The sequence below is a fragment of the Herpailurus yagouaroundi genome, unplaced genomic scaffold (genome assembly GCF_014898765.1).
Source record: "Herpailurus yagouaroundi ecotype Mexico unplaced genomic scaffold, PumYag 182, whole genome shotgun sequence".
Taxonomy (NCBI): Eukaryota; Metazoa; Chordata; class Mammalia; order Carnivora; family Felidae; genus Herpailurus; species Herpailurus yagouaroundi.
The window spans coordinates 15,091,688-15,113,932 of record NW_024412413.1 but is presented as its reverse complement, the minus strand read 5'-3'; the positions used below and the strand labels follow the sequence as shown (position 1 = coordinate 15,113,932).

Sequence of the window (22,245 nt, the reverse complement as noted above, 5' to 3'; positions counted from 1 at the left end):
CTAGGAAGAGAATTAGAGTAGGGATATGTAGAGGTGCCTGGGAGGGTGGGCATCCGGGAAGGGCCTCCTGGAGGAGGTCACTTACCTGTGGTGAGATTGGGAGTGTGCAGGGGCCCCAAAGAATCCGTGTGTTTGGGTGTAGCAGGGAAAGGGGAGGAAGGGGATGATTCGGGAGAGGTAGGTCAGGACCCGGTCTTGCCAAGGTCAGGGGTTTGGGTGGAAAGGCACTTAAGGGTTTAGGCAGTGATGGGATTTGGCTCCTTTTGAAAAGATCCCATGGACGCGGTCTGAACTCATGGCAGAATAGGAGGGAAAGGTGAGATGGAGAAAGAGTTGGGCTTATCTCTTTCCTTGTTTTTCAGTTCCTTCACCCCCCCCCCGCCCCCCCGCCCCGGGGTGGCACCTTCGCCTGCCATTGCTACCAGTGCCCTCATGTTGTCTCCCCAGCCCATGTCGTGCTCTGATGCTTAGTCAGGCAAAGTTCCAAATGACTGCTGTAGATTACTTGGTGGCCCTTGGTTTGGGGGCGAGATCAGCTAGCAAGCATATGCTACATTTGGGGTGCAGACCCACTCCTGAAGTCGGGGTACGTGGGCCTTGCCCATTCTCCCAGCACGTTTATCGAGTCTAGGACTATCACCATCCCTGAGATGCCTTCCACCAACAGCTCGGACTTTTGCATTTGTCCCTCGTGCCTTGTTGACTACGGGGTTTTGGGAGGCAGCTTGGGGTGGGGATTTTTTTTTTAAGTTTTATTTACTTATTTTGAAAGAGAGAGTGCAAGTGGGGAAGAGGCAGAGAAAGAGAGGGAGAGAGAGAGAATCCCAAGCAGCCTCCCCACCACCAGCGCAGAGCCCAATGTGGGGCTCAGACTCACAAACTGTGAGATCATGACCTGAGCCAAAGGCAGACGCTTAAGTGACTGAGCCACGCAGGCGCCCCGACTTGGTCTCGGGACTAAGCGGACTAAGCAGGCGGGCTCCTGCTCCTTTTCCGTTTTCTACATTCTAGTGTCCTCCTCTGTAAAATGAGGATAATAATAGTAATTACCTCACAGAGTTACAAGTGAGTTAATATTTATAAAGCACTTGAAGTACGGCCCAGCGCAGAATAAAGGATCAATAAGTATTCACTGTTACTATCAGTATTATTTTCCTGCCTGTTCAAGGGGAGAGGCGCCTGTTCGCTGCCCGCCTCTCCGAGACGGCTGTCGTATTAACAGGAATAATGATTGTCGACTGTTTGGAGCTTCGCAGAACAAAAGCACTGCATAAATACACATGATTATTATTGTCATCTTATGCTTTGCTGGGTGGGCCTATTGTGTGCTTGGTTGATTTACGGAAATGGTGTGTCCCTGGTTGATCTGAATTAGTGGCAAGCAAGTTTCAGACAGTTTAGATAATAACAGTGTCTTCCATCTGCTCAGGGTCCCTCGTTCTGAAAGCTTCTAGAAGGCTAGGCAAGGTGGGAGAAAGGGAGCCCCCATCCAAGTGCAGACAGGCATGCCCCCATTTGCCCGTCCACCCAGCGATCCACATCGGGGCCAGGCTCTGCTGGGCTTGCTGGGCCGCAGACCTGCACACTGTGGTCCCCACGAGAGAGAGGACGAGTGTGCACCTTGTGAGATCAGCAGCGGCTGAGGGCTGATGGGGTCAGGGGCTCGTGCAGAGCGCAGGGTCGTGTTCTGAAGACTTCTGTGTATTGACGTCTGTGGTACTCCACATCCTGGGAGACAGGATTCCATTTTACCAAGGAGGAAACAGAAAAGAAGCCTTGCTTGGGGCCCTGTAGCTAGGGAGAGTGGAGCTGGGATTTGAACTCCGGCAGCCCAGCTCGAGAACCAGCAACATTCTTAACCAGCACATGGCCATTTCTAGCCAGGAACAAGAACGCTCTCCAAGTCTCAGTGAAACAGGTTGACTGGAAGCCAAGGACACTGACCCAAAATTGGGATCCCGGTTGGGTTTCCTTGGTTTCCAAGGTGCATCTTGGGAGGCATCTTGGGTTGGGCTTCCTGGAAAAGCAACTCTGAGATTTGCATGCAGGAGGATTATTGGAGGGAACTCCTGGGATCAGCTCTGAGAAGCAGCAGCAGATGGAGGGAGTGGCTGAATTGCAACAGAGGCCTCAGCCAGTGACACGGGGTGTGGGGTGGGGGTGGCTCTGAGTCTGGAATGTCCCTTCAGACCTGTCTTCAATTCAGGCAAGGGGGCCAGGCCTTTGTAGCTCCATATGGACCCACCATTAGACACAGCTGTCCTTGGGGGAGGGCGGTGTGCGACTTGGGGCAAGACCCTCCCTTAGGCTGAGCAGTTCCTAGGAAGGGACTCAGCTTCTGGGGGCAGAGTATCTTGAACCAGAGAGCCGTGGGAGGAAGCCCCACAGTCTCCACTACACAAGGCATTGCTGACTGTGACCAATTTTATGGTTTTTTTTAACCACTGTGGAGTCATTATGGAATCACTGTGGAATCAGGAGTCATAACCAGGAACCTAGGTGAGAGCTAGGACCTTGTTTCTCAGCCCCCACGTGGCGTCACCTGTCAGGCTGCTTCTCCTTCTGTGTATCTGTGATTGCCGTCCTGGTTTCAGCACCCCTTCCTGGACTGCATTTAGGCTCCAGAGCTCACGTGCTGGGCGATGGGAATGAGCCTGGCCTTTCAGGGAGGTGACAGAAGTTAGCAGGATGAAGAATAAAGCTCCCAGCCCAGGCTCTGGCGCATTTAGAGACACCCCACTAGTTCCTTTTCCCTTCCTTGAAGGAGGTCATTCGTTCTTTTCATCCTTACTCACCCCCCCCCCCGCCCCCGCTACTTACTGAGTGAGTGCCAGCTTCTGAGATAGAGCAGCGAGAAGGTGGGCACAGATGGGCTCCGTCCTCACGAGGTGTGCCGTCTCCTGGACAGACAGACAGACAGACAGCAGACATGTTGCCACGTGGGATAATTTCCGGTGGTGACGAGCGCTGTGATGAAGACACAGCAAGGTGTTGAGAGAGCCACTGGGGGGCTTCCTGGTGGCACGAGCCAGTGATTGCCACATGTTCACGTCCCTTCTTCGAGCATGACAAATACCAGCTGTGTGAACTGACAGTCTGGCTCAAATGCCCTGGTCAGGGCTGAGGATCCTGTCTTTCCTCCCTGCTGGCTGGGGCGGGGTTCCACACGGCGCCTCCGGAGGTGTGCTGGCCTCTGCCTGGCAGGGTTGACCTGTTCCTTGGAAAACCACCCCCGTGGTGCTTGACCCAATACCGTAGAGGTGAGGATCAGATCGACTCTGCCACCATGACAGCTCGCGGGGCCTGATGGCTGACCACCTCCCCCAAGTCCAAGTTCATTGCCCCAACTTGGGCAATCACGTGGTGCCATTTCCTTGCAGGCCTGCAAGTCCTTGTGAGAACAGCCCTGCCCCCCACCCTCCTGCCATCTCCACCCACATGCCCAGCCCAGCCTGAGCTAGACCCATGGCAGGGGCTGGGAAGGGGACCCTGGGGGCTTTGAAGATTCCATCGAGTTTCACAAAGCCAGGGTTTAAGCTTTGTGACCAGAGCTTGGCCCAGTCCTGGTTCTGCCTTGTGGTTCTCTGGGTCTTAGTCCTTTTTCTATAAAGTGGGGATTAGGTGAATATATTCTTGTTTGCCTCTCCGGGTTCTCTCCTGCCTTAGGGCCTTTGTACAGACTCTTCCGTCTGCTGGAATGTTCTTCTTCACCCCTTTCCCTTTAACCTAATGGACTCCATTTCTCTTTGAAGTCTTAGTCAGTCATCATACCTGCCAAACCAGGTCAGTTCCCCATTATCCACTCTCATCAGCCTATGTAGGGCTATATTCCATCCCTTTGTCACCGGTCAGTTGACATTTGTGGGAGTCTCGCACCAGTGACATCCTTATATGGCCGTAATGAGGGCAGGCATCTTGTCAGCTTGTCTGTGGCTATATCCCCAACATGCAGCACAGTGCTTGGTGTTTCACAGATGCTCAGTAAATTTTTGTTGCTGAACGACTATTCAAATGAGATGGTACAAGTAAAGACCTTTATAAACGTAAAGCGCTAAATAAAAGGGACGTGTTTTAGGATCAGCGGGATGGTAGCATTCACCCAGGGGAAGCATCTCAGCTTCTTCAGAGATTTGTGTTAACTCTTCTAGAACCCAAAAGAGCATTTGCCCGGCTCTATCTTGAGTCACACTGTGCCCAGGGAGCCAACAATCCTGACTGATCATTACTTGGCCTTTGTTGTAGCACAGGCGAGAGCAGGTGTTCCTGGGCCCCTGGCAGACTGACTTGCTCAGCCTCTCCCTGAAGTTGCCACACACAGCTTTCTAATTGTGTCATGTCACAGTGATATCCTTGGTGTGTCACAGCAGCCTGGGCCTCCCCAGGTGGGTGGCTGAGAAGTCACAGGAAGTGGGAAGTGTGTGTGTGTGTGTGTGTGTGTGTGTGTGTGTGTGAGAGAGAGAGAGAGAGAGAGAGAGAGAGAGAGAGAGAGAGAGAGAGAATATGCAGAAGGGGGTGGTGTGGATAAGACAGGCAGCTGCATTCCAAGCCCACTTTAAACATTCACAAGCCTGCTGTTGCAGACAGGTCCCTCCTGCTTCTCTTTGGCAGTTGGCAGGCTCTGTCCCTTGGTCAGTCTGTCCCGATGTCAGTATTTGTCAAACAACTACTGTGTGCCCAATGTCAGGCTAGGTGCTGAGGACTCAGTGGTGACACTGTAGGCAGGGTCCTTGCCAGCTTGCAAAGCAAGCTGTCCAGGGGGGAGACACGTGAAATGAACCAGCAGATGTAGTAATGACATGGCAACATGTGTTCTAGGTGCTGCAAAGATGGGGGACAAGATAGGTGTCTCACTTTAAAGTCCATTTATTTATTTGTTCAACAGTATCTTGAAGGACCTAGAAGCATCTGTGCCAGGCAGGGTGCTAGGTTAATGAGCGCGTTTCCTCGCTGGAACCTTCCTAGACCACCAGGCAGAAGTGACTTTCCTCTGAATGAACTCACAACACCTGCCCCTCCCATCTGGGATTTGGGGGCTCTTGGCTTATTCCAATTGGTTTCAGTTTAGCGCCGATGCAATCACATATCAAGAATATTCAGTATATCAGGCCTTGACTAAGTTATGGGCAGATGAAGACGAAAAAGATGCCTGCCTGCCCTGTAGCATCTCACTCGTACAGGAGCTTTGTTGCTTTTTTTTTTTTTTTTTTTTTTTCCCCTGTGATTTAGGGCCTTGTTTCACCAAAAAGTTTGAGATTCCCCCTTCCTTCTCTTTCTCCTCCTATTCCTCCTTCCCCTCCTCTCCTGTGCTCCCCCTCCTGCCTGAGCCCTGGTTCAGCCTCCTTGTAGTCCTGGGCTGGGGACCGCGTGAGTGTCATCTGCATAGCACCAAAGTATCTCCTCTGTTGGGGCGTTCCTTATGCCCTAGCCTCCATACCTGGGCCCACCGAGGCTCTGGTGACAGCTGTAGAGTGCTAGTCAGTGCTCAGAAACAGAGGGTGCTCATGACCATGTTGGTGACAATGGGGAGGGTTATTAGGACCCATGCTTTTCCTTCCTTTTGTGGATACATTAATTTAACAAGGATCAGATGAGTTTGCTCATATTTTGTGTTCCTTGGAGGAAGAGCGTTTAGAGTTTGTTTTTCCATATTGGAATGAATCAACATTGAACATCAGAGTTCAATTTTTTAAATTTCCTTTTTCAAAGAAGCAACGTGAGAGGCAGGGAACTGGCCTGTGGTAATTGGGACTATACCTGTGCCCCTGGGGGATCCCAAGCCAGCTTTGTAGAATGCTTGGGGTTGGAAATGGAGCCAGAGGCTAATGCGATTCACCTTGACACATTTGCAACAATATTTGGGGGGAAAAATTAATTAAACAGAACTCTGTGAGGAAGCTGTATCACTCAGACTGTTCCAGTCTCTCCCCCGCAGTAACTCAAATGCTTAATTCTCATGTGTTAGGCATTTCGTATCTTTCATCTCATTTAAGCTCACAACAACCCCTATAATCCCATTTCACAGATAAGAAAACAGGTATCAACAGGAATATACCCAGGGATCATGTGGCTTATAATTGACAGAACTCAGATTCACAGCGAGGCCGTTTGACATCTGAGGCCACGCACTGCCCCACAGTGACATCCTGCCCTCAACAAGAACTCCTTTACATTACACTCTGACACTGGCGTGGCTACTCAGACTCCTGGGTTGGGTCTCCTCCCATACTCCGGCTCAGAGTGAATATATCGGTTATTAATTGCTATGTAACCAAGCACCCGAAGCATAGTGACTTGAAACAACAACCGTCTTATATCCTGGAATTCTGGGTAATGATGGAGCTCAGCTCAGTGGTTCTTGTCTCCAGTGATGTCACCTGGGACTGGAGACAGCTCAGGCTCTCTTGGACTGGCACGTTGAGGATGGCTCACTGCCATGGCTGATGTCCTCATGGGAGAGGGTTGCCAAGTCTGAGGTCAGGCGGGACAGCGAGGCTCCTGGGAGCGTGTGTCTGTCCTCCTCCCCTGGTAGAAGGCTGCTTCCTTTCACATGGCCTTTCCTATACATCTCTCCACGTGGTTTCCCCACGTGGTCTTTCCAACATGGTAGCTGGCCTTCTTACGTGGAGGTTCGGGGACCCCAAAAGCTCAGAGGCAGAAGCTGCCAAGCCAAAGTCCTGTCCAGACACAACATGGGCAGAGACTAACCAAAGGCATGGCCCCAGGGGGATCAGAGCAGTCAGCGCCCCCTCTGGAGACCAGCCACCTCAGTGAAGCGGGTTCGTGCCGATATGGTTGGTTCTTCTGAGGATGGAGAGAGAGTCCACGGCTGGCAACCTCAGGTAGTGCTTCTTGGAGGGAGTGGGGCTTACAGTGGACCTTGAAAAGTGACTGGGATCTAGAAAAAAGTCTGAGTTCTGGGGCGGTAGTAGTTGAATTTGTATAATATATACCATGTGCTACACAGGGCACTTACAGTTTTAATTTAACTCATTTAACCCTCAAACAACTCAAAGATCTGGGTGCCATCATTATTGCCACTTTACAGATGAGGAGACTGGGGCACAGAGAACTGAAGTAACTTGGTCAAGTTTACACAGCTCCTAAAGTCGCAGAGCTGGATTCAGACCCAGGCAGTCTGGCACCTGAGTGACTTTACCAGCCTTCAGAAGGAGGGCTGATTTTGAGGAGCTCTTCATGGGGTGGGGGTGGGGGGATATCAGGCAAAAAAGTCTGGCCAAAACCTTGGGTGCTTGTGGGGGAGGAATGAACAACATTCCCATTTAACTAGTTAACATTCCACATTAACTAGTGCTTAAGTGGTGCCCGATTAGTTCCCAATTAGAGCCCGTCTCCTCTATGAGACCGTATGCCCCATGAGGGCAGGAATCCTGTTCTTTCGATGAACCGGGCCCAGCGTCAAGTACACAGTCGGCACTGAATTGAAGTGAAAAGTGGAGGTCATGTTCATAGAGAAAAGGCACAGCCTTTTTTTATGGGCTCAGAAAGACTTTCTCTGACTCAGGAAAGCTCTACCTCCCTGTGGAAGCTCCTGACAGACTCACGGTGGACAGATCGCTAAAAGGCCAGAGGAAGTAGGCAGATGGGGAACCAGGAGGCGTTTTGGCTCCTTCAGGGTGCAGTCTTCAGAGCAAGAACCGTTGGGGAGGCGACAGGGGAAGCAGGTGTGCTGGACGTGCCGATCCCGGGCCTCGGCGGTGCCTCTGCGGCAGCCGTCGAAGAACCTGGTGATTGGCATGGGGGGGCGGGGGGGGGGGGTCTCAGGAAGTGCTTCCCTGAGGGGTGCTGGGCAGGGGGATCAGGCAGTGACAGGAGCTCCTGCTCTGCAAAATGCAATCATCAGCTCCCACCTTAAAAATAAATCTTTTGTGGTGTTCTAATGAGGTCACAGGAACAACACTGCTTTCTAGTAAGAAGAGGGAGCAGGGCTGAGGAGGCAATCTCTGGGTCTCATTTCACATCTCGGCAGAGGTGCGTAGGGTGCGGGGGCTGCCAGGGAGAGCCAGGGAAATGAGGATCCCTAAGCATCCGGAGCCTCCCTTTTGCCATTCTTGTGCTCCGTAGCAGTGTAGACAGGAGACAAAAAATAACGATGGGGCCCTGACCTCTAGCACTTACGGTCGCTGCTCAATGGCAGTGACTGTGGCCAAGCACCGGGTGATGCCCTCCCCGGAGGTGATGCCATTTAATCCTCACCACAGCCCCCCTCCCTGGCCCCACTTTACAGAGTCATGCCTGTTGCCTGGGTCACAGTAGGCTCTCCATAAACGTTTGTTGAGTCAATGATTAAACCAAAGCGCAGAGAGGTGAATTCACTTCTCCAAAGTTGCACAGCTAAGCAGGGTCCAGATTCCCACCCAAGGTTGCCTGACTCCAAAGCTAGGGTTTTTAACCATTGCTTATTGAGCCCTTTTGCATAGAACTTACCCAGTGATGCTTCTCAAAGCCCTGCAAATAACCCCCAAAAGTGGGTCTTCTGCAGGCAGTTTGTACAGGGCATCTCACATAAGTCTTCCAGTAGATGTTGAACATGTCTCATGTTGGCCCATTTCTCAAAGGGGGAGACTAAGGCTCAGAGGAGATGACCAACTTAGCTGGGGTCAGAGTGATAGATGACAGAGCTCTGGAGTCGAACTAAGAATTATAAAAGACAATTCATTAGGCAGTTTTGCATCCTGTTGGCTTAGTACTTCCTCTGGCACCGTTATCTCTGTCCGTTCTGGTCCTGGCCACCCTGATAACGAGGGTACAGCATCACTGCAGGTTCACCTGTGAGCTGGTCTGCACAGCCTGTTTGGGGATGGGCTTTAGAGCCAAACGATGGGGTTCACACCCCGGCTCTGAGACCAGCCATGTTTCCTCACCTTGTTGTGCCTTATTTTCTTTCCCTGCAAGGTAACACTTTCCTCATGGGGTGATCGTAATGCCGAAGGAACTTAATGCCTGTGAAGCGTGTAGAACGGTGCCTGGCACAGAGCACGTTCTCAATACGTGGTACCTGTTGTCATCACCACCAGGGTGATGATCATCATCAAAAACATTATTCCCCTAAATAGCGGCAGGCCAGGGACTTCCGTCGGGGTGGCCTGGGGACTCCCAGCAGAACCAGTGCAGCCCTGCGGCCAGCCCTGGAGGGCCACTCTGTGCAGAGGTCCTGGGGTTTTTACCAGGGTCCTTATTCTCCTCTCCGGCCTCTCTGTGGAGTTCTGAGCACCCCCACCTGCACACCTGTCCTCCCCTGCTGTCTGACCAAGGCAGCCGATGCATTTGCAGCCCACTGCCACCCTCATCAGCAGGTGGCTTCTGGAAGTGCTCTCCTTGTCCTCACCTGTCAGACCCAAACACCTACCTGCACTCCCACTGAGCTTTATTCTCTGCCCTGCTGCCTCTGGGTTTGCTCCTTTTTAGGCTGGGGCTTAGGCTGGGGCTTGGTTTCCTGACCTGGCATTTAGGTTCCCTGCTCATGCTGTCTAGGGGTCCAGGCTGTTTGCCTCTGACCTTGGCACCCCCTCCCTCCAGTGCACACACCCATCTGGGCATTCACCTGTGCTGCCGGCACCCCAGCCAGTAGCTCCAAATGAGTTGTGTTAAACATGTTGAGCGGTGCTCTGTGCACTGTTCCAGGCCAGCTTCCTGTGCCAAGTGTGTCTAAGCGTTGTCTCCATTGCAAGCACCCCCACTCAACCCTGGTCAGGTGGGTGCTGCCACCCACCCCATCAGAGGATCTTTCTGGGTGTGTCCATGGCCTCCCAAGTTGGCCACACTCCCTAGGTGCTGTGAGAGTGTCACATCTCCCCCCTTCCCCCCTCCACAAGCAGGGGCCAGCTTGGGTCACATCCCTTACTCTACGGCTGTTCGTTCCTGGCTGCCTCCCCTCTCCCACCCACCGTCTCCCGAGTGCCCATTTCTGTACAGGATAAGTAATTCACAGAAGGGTGGTGACCAGAGACACTCGGAGCATGGTGTGATGTGCACCAGGAAGCCGGGCCTGGAAGGATGCCCGAGGTGATAGGACCAGGGCCTGGGCACCGTCCCACAGTGGGGATAAGCATTGAAGGTGTGGCCCTGGCTGGGGCAAACACATGTTTCCTGTTAGCTCCTGACCCCTTCAGGTCCTCCTGGCACTGCCCTGCCTAAACCTGGGAGGTCCAGGGCCAAGTGTGCCCAGCCCTTGCACTGCAAACCCTATGCAACCCAGCCTAGTCCGCCTCTGTCTCTCCTCATTGTCTTCTGCACATTAATAATAATACATTCCTCATAAAGTCGCCGTGCTGTTTTAATGCGTTAATCCGCATGGAGAATGGAAAACAATGCCTGCAACTCATGCACTGTGCCCCACCTTCTCCCGAAATTCCTGCTTCTCTCGTGTGCCCTGAACTTGCCCCACCCATGTCTGTAGACCCAGGTTCAAAATCTGCTAGCCTTGTGAGCCTGGGAAAGTCATTTAACCTTTCCAAACCACAGTTTTCTCATCTGTACGATGGGGACACTTCTAAGAATGTTGTGAGGACTGAATGAGGTATAACACATTGGAAAGGTTCATTCGTTCAGCACAGAGAGACTGTGGTGGGCGTGCAGAGCACTGGACAAGACAAGGTCCCAGGATCTGCCCGGGGGGGATGTACTCCTGAAATCAGTAGTGACTTGGATGATTTTTCTCATGTGATGAATTTTAATTTGGGGGATTAATTCTCTTTTCAGTAATTAAAAGTGCGGAGAATATAAAACCCCCTACTAGAATTAACAGTGGTTAAGAATTTCACATATTTGCATGATTTTCTGAAATGAAAGAAGGGAAACATTTTAGTTAAAGCTGAAATTCCTCGTTAGTCACCCTTGGTCCTTCCTTCCTTCCCTGGAGGCAGCCATGCTTGAATTTGGGGCAAGTCTTACAGTCTGTCTTTATATTTTGCTTTCTCTGTGTGTTCATAAATGACAGATGGTCTTTAAAAAAATTTTTTTAATGTTTATTTATTTTTGAGAGAGAGAGATCGAGCCCAAGAGGGAGAGGGGCAGAGAGAGAGGGAGACACAAAATCTGAAGCAGGCTCCAGACTCTATGCTGTGAGCACAGAGCCCCATGCAGGGCCTGAACTCACAAACCGAGATATCGTCACCTGAGCTGAAGCCCAAAGCTTAACCGACTGAGCCACCCAGGCGCCCTTCAGATGGTCTATTTTGTGTTACATTTACATGTGTAACATGAAACTGTAGGTGATATTCTGCAACTCTTTTTTTTTTTTTTTTTACCCAGTATTGTTTTTCTAGTATATCCATGTTGAAACATTGAGTCTGCTCATTGATTTTGATCACCACATGCTATTCTGTAAATTCCCAACCTTTGCTATCCCCCAGGGCTTCAGTGATCTAGCTGATAAGCCTCTCTGTGGGCTCCCATGGGAGGTATTCCTAGAAGTAGAATTGCTGAATCATAGGGTGTGCATGTCTGCAGCTTGGCTGGCCAGTGCTGACTTGTTTTCCAAAGTGTTTGTTCTGATTTACTGTAGCAACGTATGAGAGTTCTTGCTTCTCCACATTCTCACCAGTGCTTGGTATTATTAGACTTTTTAGTTTTTGCTAATCTGATTGGGTGTGGGATGGCATCTCATACTTGGGTTTACCTGCATATCTCTGATCACTAGTGAGTTGAATATTATTCCAAGTTTTCTGATATTTAGGTCTTCTGTTCAGTAAAATACCTATTCAAATTCCTTACCCATTTTTTTTCTACTGGGATGCTTCCCTTTTATTACTGTGTGTGTGTGTGTGTGTGTGTGTGTGTGTGTGTGTGTGTGTGGAATTTTTTGATAAATCCTGGGGACTGATTATCCACTACGTATGTTACAAAAGCCTTTTCCCAGTGTATTGCTTATCATTGGTCTTTATACATTAGGGGTTTCTTTGTCATGGTCAAATTGGTCAACCTTTTCTTTTATGATTATAATTTTCTTATCTTGGTTAAGACCTAAGACCATAAAGAAACTCTCTTATATTTCCTTCTTATAATTTTGAAGTTTGTGTTTCAGTGTCACATGTGGATGGTGAATTGATTTGGAACTTATTTTTGTGTGTGGTGTGAGGTAGGGGTCTCATTTAATTTTTTTCCCCTAAGGAAAGCCATTTGTCCCAATACCTTGGTTTAAATAGCCCATCTTTTCCATACTGTTCTGTAATGCAAGTTCTGTTCTATACTGATTTGACACGTATGTGTGGGTCTTTTTCTAGGCTCATTGTTTTGTTTTGCCCGTGGATATAAATTATTACTGAATCCTAATTGTGACAAATGCTATGATAGAAAAGCCTAGGATACTATGAGAACTTACAGCAGGGTCATTGGCCAGGACTTTCATTTCTTTGCTGTCTCTCTTCTGCCGCTTTCTTGGCTTTTATATGAATTATGGACTTTTTACTATATAGCCTGGCTGCCTTGTGTGAACTGTCTGCCCTGGCACTGGGTTGGGGCTGGGGTGGGCACCCACTTGGAGAAGAAAGCCTGACTCATTGAGCAGTGACAGATGCCACACCACTGTGGGTGGCTGTGTGCAGGCAAAGTCCCAAGTTTGTTTGTGGAAGCTGGTGTTTATGCACGCCTGCCTTCACTGGGATAGAGCCATTTTTCAGAGCAATTTCAACGTGGCCGCAGGCCCATCCACACAGAGATTAGGTAATGCATGTGCACAACAGCACAAGTTGGCTCCCAGAAAAAAATTTAGAGTCTCCAAGCTCATTGGCAGGACCGATTAGCATTTTCCGACTGAAAGAGGAGGCTGGAGGTAGATTCCCAGGATGGGTTCTCTTCAGGCCAGGAGCAGAGCCCATCCATTGAAAAGCAAAGCACTCTGGTTGCCTGCGCCACTCCAAGGGACTGCATTTCATGTTGCCATCTCCCTGTGCAGCAGCATTTGCCTCTGCTCCAAGGCTTTCAGAAACGTCTCTTCATTCCCCGCTTCTGGTTCTTGCATTTCAGGATGTGGCTGAAAAGTTCCCGTGCTGCTCAGTCTCTCTTTAAAATACAGTGCGTGCATCTTGGGAGACCAATAAATCGGGGCTGGGGGAACTAGAACTAGGTGGTTGTTTACAGTTTATACAGAGGGTCTAAACTCACACAGCACAGAACTTATTTAACAGGGAGCTCCACACAGCTCTGTGCAATTTACAAAGCACAGTTTGGCTCCCCAGTACCTTCTAAGAATCAGTACACTCAGTAAAACCTTAACATGCTGGACTCTGCAGACCAGACTTGGCATTGACTTCTGTGATCCCAGACAAGTTACAGTGGAGACCTATATTATATGCGGTGGGGATGACGGAGATTAAGTCTAACATCAATGTATTAAGTGAGAGTCCGTTTTATCCTGGAACAATCCCTTGCATTTGTCTGTAAAGTAAAATGTACAGATATAACATTCTCAAAACAGGTCCATCACAGCTAGCTTTTTTTCCGTCGCTGGAGCAGATTGCTGTTTCTTTGCTTGAGCACCAGATGAAGTAGGTGGGGTGTGTGTATAGAGGATGCATTTGAAAACCAGTTCTCTTGAAACAGAAGCACAGCTGGCTGGGGAGGAGGGGTGCTGAGGTGCCCACTGAGCACGTGCTCTGAGAGTGACTTTTTTCAACAATATTTAAGTCACACGGTGGCCTGTTAAGACCATCAAGAAAGGAGCCATGTGGAAACAGGCTTCCCCAGCAGGGGCATGGCTCGCCACCCCCAAACCCATTCCCTCCAGTGTTAGAATCTGGCTCTGCCTGTGTATTTGAACAGTGGACTCATACTCACGGCCAAGAGAGGAGACCGTCTGAGCTGCTGGGATCCCTGGAGGAAGCAGCAGACTCAAGATGCCCATCTCCCCTGTACTCTGGGCATGAGCTCATCGATTGAAGACTGAGCAGAATCACCTGTGCCGAAAATGACACTAGTCATCATATCACTAGTATTCCAGCAGCTAACACGATGTGTCCGGCACCATTCTAAATGCTTTATATACATTAACTTACTTGTTAATATGTGTGTAATAAACACCTCAGTGTGCACCCCCAGATAAGATCTCCTGGGACACTTACTTAACCAGACAGGTTACCAGCCCCTCCACTGGAATTTCTGGTTGAGTAGATCTGGGTCAGGGCCCAGGACTCTGTGTGTGTGTGTGTGTGTGTGTGTGTGTGTGTGTGTGTGTGTGGTTTAAATTTATGTATTTATTTTGAGAGACAGCGCAAGTGGGAGAAGGACAGAAAGAGAGAGGGAGAGAGAGAGAGATAATCCCAAGCTGTGCAGACCCTGATGCGGGGCTTGAACCCATGAAACCGTGAGATCATGACCAGAGCCAAAGTCGAGTTGGATGCTCAACCAGACTGAGCCACCCAGGCACCCTAGTACTCTGTGTTTTTAATAAGCACTCCAGGCACCCCTTATATACAGATGGGTTTTGGACATGCAGAATCATTATTTCCCTGTCTTTGTTCGTTCCTTCGCTGAGCTGGTGAAATTTGTGTCAGTTTGCATGCGTATGGCTACCCCACCGGACCAAACCTTTCTGAGCCTGAGTCTCCTCTTCTGTGAAAGGGGAATGGTCACAGGATCTACTTCCCAGGGTGGGTGAGAATTCAGGGAGATAAAGCGTTCAAAGCGGCATGTCCAGTACCTGGGAAGTGGCCACTGCTCCCGCTGTTACTGTCGTTACTGTTACTTGGGGGTGCACAGAGCACACAGAGAGACTCACACCCCTGCACTGGTGTTACCTGGTGGAGTGGCCTTTACCCAGTTGACAGCTGGGAATGTGCTCAAGCCGATCTCCTTCCTCTGGTTCTTTACATGTAGATCCGGTGCCCAGAGGAAAATGGATTGGCAGAGAATGGATTACTTCCTGCCTCCCTCCGCAGCCCTGTTTCGAAAGGCCCTGGTCAAATTAAAATGCATTAACTGAGTTTGTCAAGGAGCCACCAGCCATCTGGGAAGGCCCATCCCCTGCCTCCTGCCTGCCGTGTGTCAGGCCGTGGCCGGCCATGCCACATTCACATGCCGGACCACGCAGAGCCAGGCCTTCTCTTGTGGCCGCATCCCGGCTCCCATGGAAACCTGGGGTTTGGTTCTGAGCCTGAAGACAAATGAGGTGGCTGTCTGTACCATGTTCCCAAATGGGTTCTCTTTCATGTCCAATATTTTCTCTGCCTATTGTAGAGCCTCGGCCTCAGAAGGTAAAAGCAAAAGCACAAAAAAGGCCAAATGGAGAAATAGACCAACGGAAGGGGAGCCAAGGGGAGGTGATTACATAACCCCGGCAGCCAGGCTGTCTGCAAGCCCTATGACTTATTTAGCTGTCTGTCTTTGCGGGATGTTAGACTCCATCCTTTCCAGCTGGCTCTCCGCTTTGGTGATTACATTAACACTCAGTAATTAGAGGACATAGACACCTCTGTAGCCACCAGTATTCCCAGTGGCGGGATGAGGATATTCAATACCAGGAACGCCCCATCGCTGGCCTGCACACGGGTCCCTGCCCAAGGGTCTCAACCGTCTGTGGCAAAATGAGACAGAAATAAGGTTAAAAAAAAAAAAAAAAACCTGCAAAATCTGTACAGTTTGAAGGCTGGTGCTTGATCTTGAGCTGATGTGAACAATGTCCTTTAAAAAATCCAAAACGATGGTGATACTAATTAGTGGTTGCTTCTGTCATTTTGATATAATTCAAAGTTGGTCCCTAATACTGCTCTCCACTTTGGGGAGAAATTCCTGGTCTCTGAAATCCGAGGGTCTGAGCACCACTGCTCTCTCTATAAAAGAATAACCTAATAAACAGAATAATGTGGTATAAAAGGATTCTTCTTTCCTTTTTTAATCCCACATGCATAGCGGTTTTAGCCTCGGCCTCTTCTCTTTGCACAGTAGGTGATAGCCGCTCAGAGACGCCTGCCTGTGTTCCTCCTGCCTGACTTCCCCATCTGCTCTCCAGGTCCTTGGGAGCCTTGGCTCGGCCCTGTCTTGAGTCTTAACCCAGTCTTGGTGAGGATGAGAGTAAGAAAGTCACTATTGAACAGCCACCAACTGCAGCCTTCCTCTAACATCCTAACTACTTGACATACTTTACTGAGTCTCTGTAACAATACTGGGAGAGGGGTACTATGAATACTATCCCTGTTTTACAGTTGGGAAAAGTGCGGCTCCGAGAGGTTAAATCACTTACCCGAAGCCACACAGCTTTGAACGGCAGAGCTGGGAGGCAGACCCAGGCGGCCTGACGTGGAGCCCGTGTGCTTAACTATTAACTACACTCCCTCGTGATAAAGCATGGCCAGGGAGAAAGGTAGGCCTGGATTCCAAGCCCACCTTTACTACTTAACAGGCTACATCTTTACCTCTCCGAGCCTCTGCTCTCTCATCTGTAAAGTGGTCCTTGTGACAGCTGCCTCCCCCGGATGTGCTGAGGATAAAGTGAGGTAATGGAAGGCCCTCGGGATGGGTATCTCCTTGTCCTTCTCCTCCCCCGGCCACACCCGCTGGGCTCCAAATGGCCCCCTGGGACTTCTTTACCGCCATTCAGTCCTGCAGCTTGCTTCTCACAGTGATTCAGCCGAGCTTCAGCTTCCCCACACGTTGCTTTATTACCTCTCTCAAGTTCTGACCAGCACCCCAAGCTGCTGCCTCCTCCCCCAGGATTCTGATTGGTGAGAGGTGGGGGTGCCTGCTACCACCCCACCCCCACCCCTGCTTTACCTTACCCCAAGGCCTTGCAGACAGAATTCCTAACTAGTGACATCGTGTTCCCTCTACTAACCCCTAAATACCTCCTCTTTCTGGGTTTGCATCTTCATGGCCAGCCCCATGGATTGGAAATGTGGGGCCAACAGTTTCTAGGATGATAGCTGTGGCTCTTGAGTCTCTCATTTGCCACGTTTCACCCCTTCCCAAGCTGTGTTGGGAGGGGAGGCAGGGTGGGTGGACCCCAGCCACAACATGCCTTAGGCATGGATCCCTGCCCCTTCGTCTCAATTTGTTCCAGGTTCCAGAGCCCCTGTGAGCCTTGGATGCAAATCACGTGTTCTCCTTACACGGATGACCTTCAGTGTGGCACCTGTAATGCCCCAGGCATGTCCCAGGCATGGTCTGTAGATCACAGATGTAAGCAGATCCTCCTGAATGCTTGTGAGGTGGGTCCCATTAACTTCCATTTGGTGGACGAGCAAAGCAAGGCTTGGTGAGGGTGGAGAGATGTGCACATCACCCATAGTCTGTTACTGACAGATCTGGACTTGCCGAAGCCTTCCTGGTTCTAGATATTTCTGTGCCTGGCACGACACAGGCCAGAAATGCGGTGGGTTGTTTAAGCAGGCTGTCTGTTTCCAGAATCCATACGGAAAGTTTGGGGGATGGGCACCACCTGCCTACCAGCTACCTCTGCCCAGATGTGCCTTCACCTGTCCAGTGGGCCTTGGTTTTCTCATTATTCAAATGGGCCTACTGATACCTACTAATACCTCCTAGGGCTGTAGGGAGAATAAATGAGGTTGTGTCTGCAAAATGCTCACCAGCAGTTGATGCTTAAAAAACGTTATTCCCCTTACCCTTGACAAAACCCTCCATCAATGTAGCTACATTCTTGTTTAAAAAAAAAAAAAAAATACAGCTCTCTAGGGGCCCAGGCTGGGGTCTGTGAGGACTCATAGAGAGTCCTTTGTGATCCCAGATCCCAGAGCGCAGAGACAGTGCCTAACAAGCATGTTTAGTAGGAACCCTAAGGATGTCAGCGAGAGAGGACCCTTTCCCGGCCCCCTCCCCAAGTCAGAAGTATGCAGACAGAGGGGGCCCAATAAAATGCCCGGAATCTTTGGAATTGGTGTAGAAAACAAATTCAGTGGCAACCAGATTTTATTTTAATGATCCGTGTCCCGTCTGCTGGAAAGAACTCGTTTCTACGGCAGAATCTTTCCATATTCTCATGAGCAGAGGGAGAGTAACCAGCGATACCGCAGTTGGAATTGGCCCTGTGAAGACAGAGCTTCTCCTCAAGACGGTGTAGCAGCTGTGCCCGCGCCCCACTGCCGTGGGTTCCTCCCTGTCACTGCGCCAATCTCTTTAAAATGCATAATAGACACAGATCTGCTCAAGATTGCCTTTGAAAGCAACTCTAGCAGCTCACATAGTATCCTGAAAGATGGAGTGTTTTGTGAATAACTTGCTGGATTTCGGTTCTCCTGGGACTTCCTCTGGCTTCTAGGAATAATGCCTACCCAGTTTTTCTCCTGGTTTGGGGAGCACTGATTAATGGTGCTGTGACGCGCATCGGAGGCAGGCGCTTTTTCACTGCCACTGCCGGCCCTGATGGATGGCACCGCCTCTTCCCTGGCTGGGGCGACCTAGATCGGGGCGCCCTCTCCCCGCTGCAAGCCTTATTCATCACAGTGGCTACAATGTGCCAGATGCCCGCTGTGTTTGAGGAATCGTTTGTGTGTCTGAGCTCGTATAAACTTCACAGCCACCCACAAGGAAGGCACTGGTATTACTTCCCCAGGCCTCACATTAGCATGAGATGGCAGATCCAACCAGGGTGCAAACCCGGGCTGGTGTGAAGCTGGGGCCCTGCTGTTTTGCCACAACACTGTGCTTTGGCGAGCAGATCTCGGGAGTGATGTTAGTAGTGGAAGTTAATGATGGGAGTAGATCACATGTTGATATGATTCATCAGCCTTAGGAGGCACCTCTGTCTGGGCCGTGGCATGCAGTTGGCCAGGTTGTGCACTGCACAACTCTAGAAGGTACCAGTCACAGTGTGATCTATGTGCATGGTGCCCTCTAGAATTGTGTAGTGCACAAGCTGCACAGCCATAATGTCAGCCCTGGGATCCTAGCTGTTTTCAGCTGTTTAGTCAGAGGGAGGGCTCAGGAGAGTACACACTGCTTCATCAGCTCTGGGTTGGACAGCTGGCTCTGCCACTTTTCATTCATGTGACCTGGGGCAAAATCCTTAACCTTTCTGTGCATCGGTTTTTTTCATCTATAAATCAGGGAGTGAGAGCGTTGTCTTTCTCCGAGGGTTAGTGCAACGATTACAGTTCATCTATACGCAGTGATTGTGACAATCACGGCCCACAGTAAGCACCCCATGAATGGTGGCTGCTTGTGTGTGTACTGTTGTTTTTGTAACCTGCACAACCTGGCTTCCCGCTGTCTCCGTCACCCCCAACGCCCTCTTGCCCAGTCAAATGGCTTTTCTTTCCCCATAGATTCCTCCTCCTTTCCGACCTTGGGGCCTCTGCTCGCCTAGAATACCGTCAACATTTTTACTATGTCTGGATTCTACTTACAAGGTCTGGCTGGGGTACTGCCTCTTCCATGGGGTTTTCCCTGATTTCCCCAGGGGGAAGCTCCACCTCCTCTGCTCTGATCTCTCACAGCACATGACCCATGACTACATTTATGTGACAGCCATGGCACTGTATAAAGTGCCCCCCCCCCCCACTAGACTCCGAGCTGGTTGAGGGCCCTCCAGGTGGTCTGACCTTGCCTCTCAGTCCGCTTTGCCCAAGGCTTGGCACATGGTAGAACTTTAATAAATGGTTTGTGTTTTTAGTTGAATTGGTAGATTAATGCCCTCCTAATGGTCACCTAACAGCAGGAGCTTTGCACCTGATGCACATAACCATGTTTTGTTTTGTTTTGTTTTTGCTGTTGTTGCTTTTTAATGTTTATTTTTGAGAGAGAGAGAGAGAGAGAGAGCGAGCGAGCATGAGTGGGGGAGGGGCAGAGAGAGAGGGAAACACAGAATCTGAAGCAGGCTCCAGGCTCTGAGCTGTCAGCACAGAGCCCGACGCAGGACTCGAACTCACGAGCTGTGAGATCATGACCTGAGCCGAAGTCAGGCGCTTAACCAACTGAGCCACCCAGGTGCCCCTCTTTTTTTTGTTGTTTTAAAATAGAAACTGTCATCATTTATTTGACCTCATTTTCTTCTTTTTGGTTTCTTTTTAATCGTTTAAGTTGTTTGTTCACGGCCATTGCTGTCCCATTCTAGAACATTTCTATAACCTCAGAAAGAAACCCCAGGCTCATTAGCGATCTTCGTCTCAAGTCTCCCCCAGCCTCTAGCAACCGCTAATCTACTTTCTGTCTCTCTAGATTTTCCTATTCTGCACATTTTGTGCAAGCGGGATCATAGAGCATGTTGCCTCTGGCTTCTGGCTTCTTTCTCCTGGCACTTGTTTCTAAGGTTCATCCGTGTTGTAGCACGTACTGGGGACCTCACCCCTTTTTATGGCTGAATAATATTCTTCTGTGTGGCTAGACCACCGCTTCGTTTTCCATTCACGAGCTGATGGACATTTGGGTTGTTTCACTTTTGGGCTGTTAGGAATAATGCTGTATATATAATCATGTACAAGTTACTGTGCATCTTCTCCTTTTCATGCTGCCCCTGATATTTCTGTGCATTCAGGCAAAGAGCATGAAAGGGATTGTTGCCAAGGGTGATGAGACGACTAGGGTTTATGATCTGATAGGGTCCACCAGGTGCCGGGCTCTGCCCCATGGTCTGATGTTTCTTGAACCCCTGCTATGCAACAGTGTCTTGGGAAATGCTCTGTCTCATTCATTCCCTGAAAACAACCATATGTGGTATTAATTTTATTTTACAACAGAGGAAAATGAAGCCCTGGGAATAACTCTTCTAAGGACGTACCACCGGAAGCAGTGGTGCTGTGATCTGGACCCAGGCTTGGGGTGCCAGAGCCCAGCTCCTTGGTGATTAGCCCCTCGTGCTTCCCCCTGGCTACATCTGGGGCTTTGCCAGCCTGCTCTTGGCCCCCCTGCCCAGGTGGTCCCGGTCTGGTCCTCGCTGGGCTCCTCATTGCTGAGTGACCTTGGGCAAATCAGTTTTCCCCTCTGAACCTTGGTGTTCTTGTCTTTGAAGTGAGGGGTTGGCACAGAGCAAGGGTTTTCAAAGTGGGTTCCACAGACTCCTGGCGTCCTATGACCCCACAACAGTGACCTTGTTATTTGTTCTGTTTATCAGATTTCTGTGGGAGACTTTGATTAAAGGCTTCTGGCGGTTATAAATAAACAAAAAAGTAAACACGAAAAAACGCTCCAACTAGATACTAGGCAGCCTCCCGGCTTTGGCTACCAAAGGTCTGGAGGAGTAGCCCTGAACTCCCCACCAGCAAGCCCCAGGAGAGTCTGGACCTGTGTGCTGGGGTTGTATTAGTGTTGGGGTGGAGGGTCCCCAAAGAAGTCAGCCAGGAGTGGGCTGGGACAGAGCAGATCTCAGGATGACCCTGAGGAGGTGGCGTCACCAGAGTGGCCAGGGCAGTGTTTCCCAAATTCTAGTAATCAGAGCACTAAGCCATGATTTTTGCCACATCTGTGGTACAAGAGGTAGGAGAGCCTGATGGTTAGGAATCAGGCTGCCTAGGTCTTCTACTTACTACCTCCTGCCTTGGGCAAGGTACTTAGTCTCTCGGAGCTCAGGGTCCCTCTCTGGATGGTGGGGGTGACAGCGGGGTGTGTTTGTGGTGTTGTCATGACTTAATACATGCAGAGCATTTGGCCCAGTTCCTGGCCCACACTAAGGGCTGATTATTACTTAAGCAGCGTGACTTCGGCTCTTCACGTCTGTTTAATGGGGATAATGATAACGGCAGCCTATCCGGGTCCTCGTAAGGATCGGATAGTAAGTAGTCATTAAAGGGTGGCAGTGGTCCCTATTGTATTTTCCTTTAAATCTAGGCACATCTCCTTTATTGAGCCTCATCCCTTCTTGGAGGCAGCCACCATCCGAGTGGCGGGGACTGGCCAGGGGTCAGTGCTGGCACAGTTGCCTGGCTCGTCCGGCCATGCGGCCGCAGGAGAGCAGTATTAGCGGCAGACACGTGAAATCCTCCAGTCTGGGCCAGAGCCAAGGCGGGCGTCTGACCCGCCAGCTCACACCGGCAAGGGAAGCCAGTCCCTGGGCGGGGGGGGCATGCTGTAAATAGACACACGCGCTGGCATGGACCCTGGCCAAGGAAGGCCTCCCCGCCTGCAGTTGGTGGAGCCGGCTTCCTCCGTCGCCCTGCTCTCCACGGGCCTGCTCTCCGCACGTCCTGGGAAGCAGGGATTGAACTGGGCGGTTAGAGATCCAGGTGTGGGTCCAGCTCCGTGCCTTGGGCGTGATGCTTCCACTCTCTGACCACAGTTTCCCCATCTGTGAACGAGGGCATGTTCTGGATGACCTGGGAGTTCTCTTCTTTGCCCTCTCTGGTT

General features: G+C 50.4%; 1 protein-coding gene and 1 long non-coding RNA gene across 3 annotated transcripts in view; one reads left to right on the top strand and one right to left on the bottom strand.

Annotated features, from left to right (window-relative positions):
• Positions 1 to 22,245, top strand: part of ABTB3 (ankyrin repeat and BTB domain containing 3) — a 313,737-nt gene that overhangs the window by 58,711 nt on the left and 232,781 nt on the right. The window lies entirely within an intron of this gene.
• Positions 1,129 to 4,099, bottom strand: LOC121040464 (uncharacterized). Its single transcript, XR_005795312.1, has 2 exons — positions 2,821 to 4,099; positions 1,129 to 2,659 (listed from the first exon to the last, which is right to left on the bottom strand). It is a non-coding gene; the product is annotated as an uncharacterized LOC121040464 (long non-coding RNA).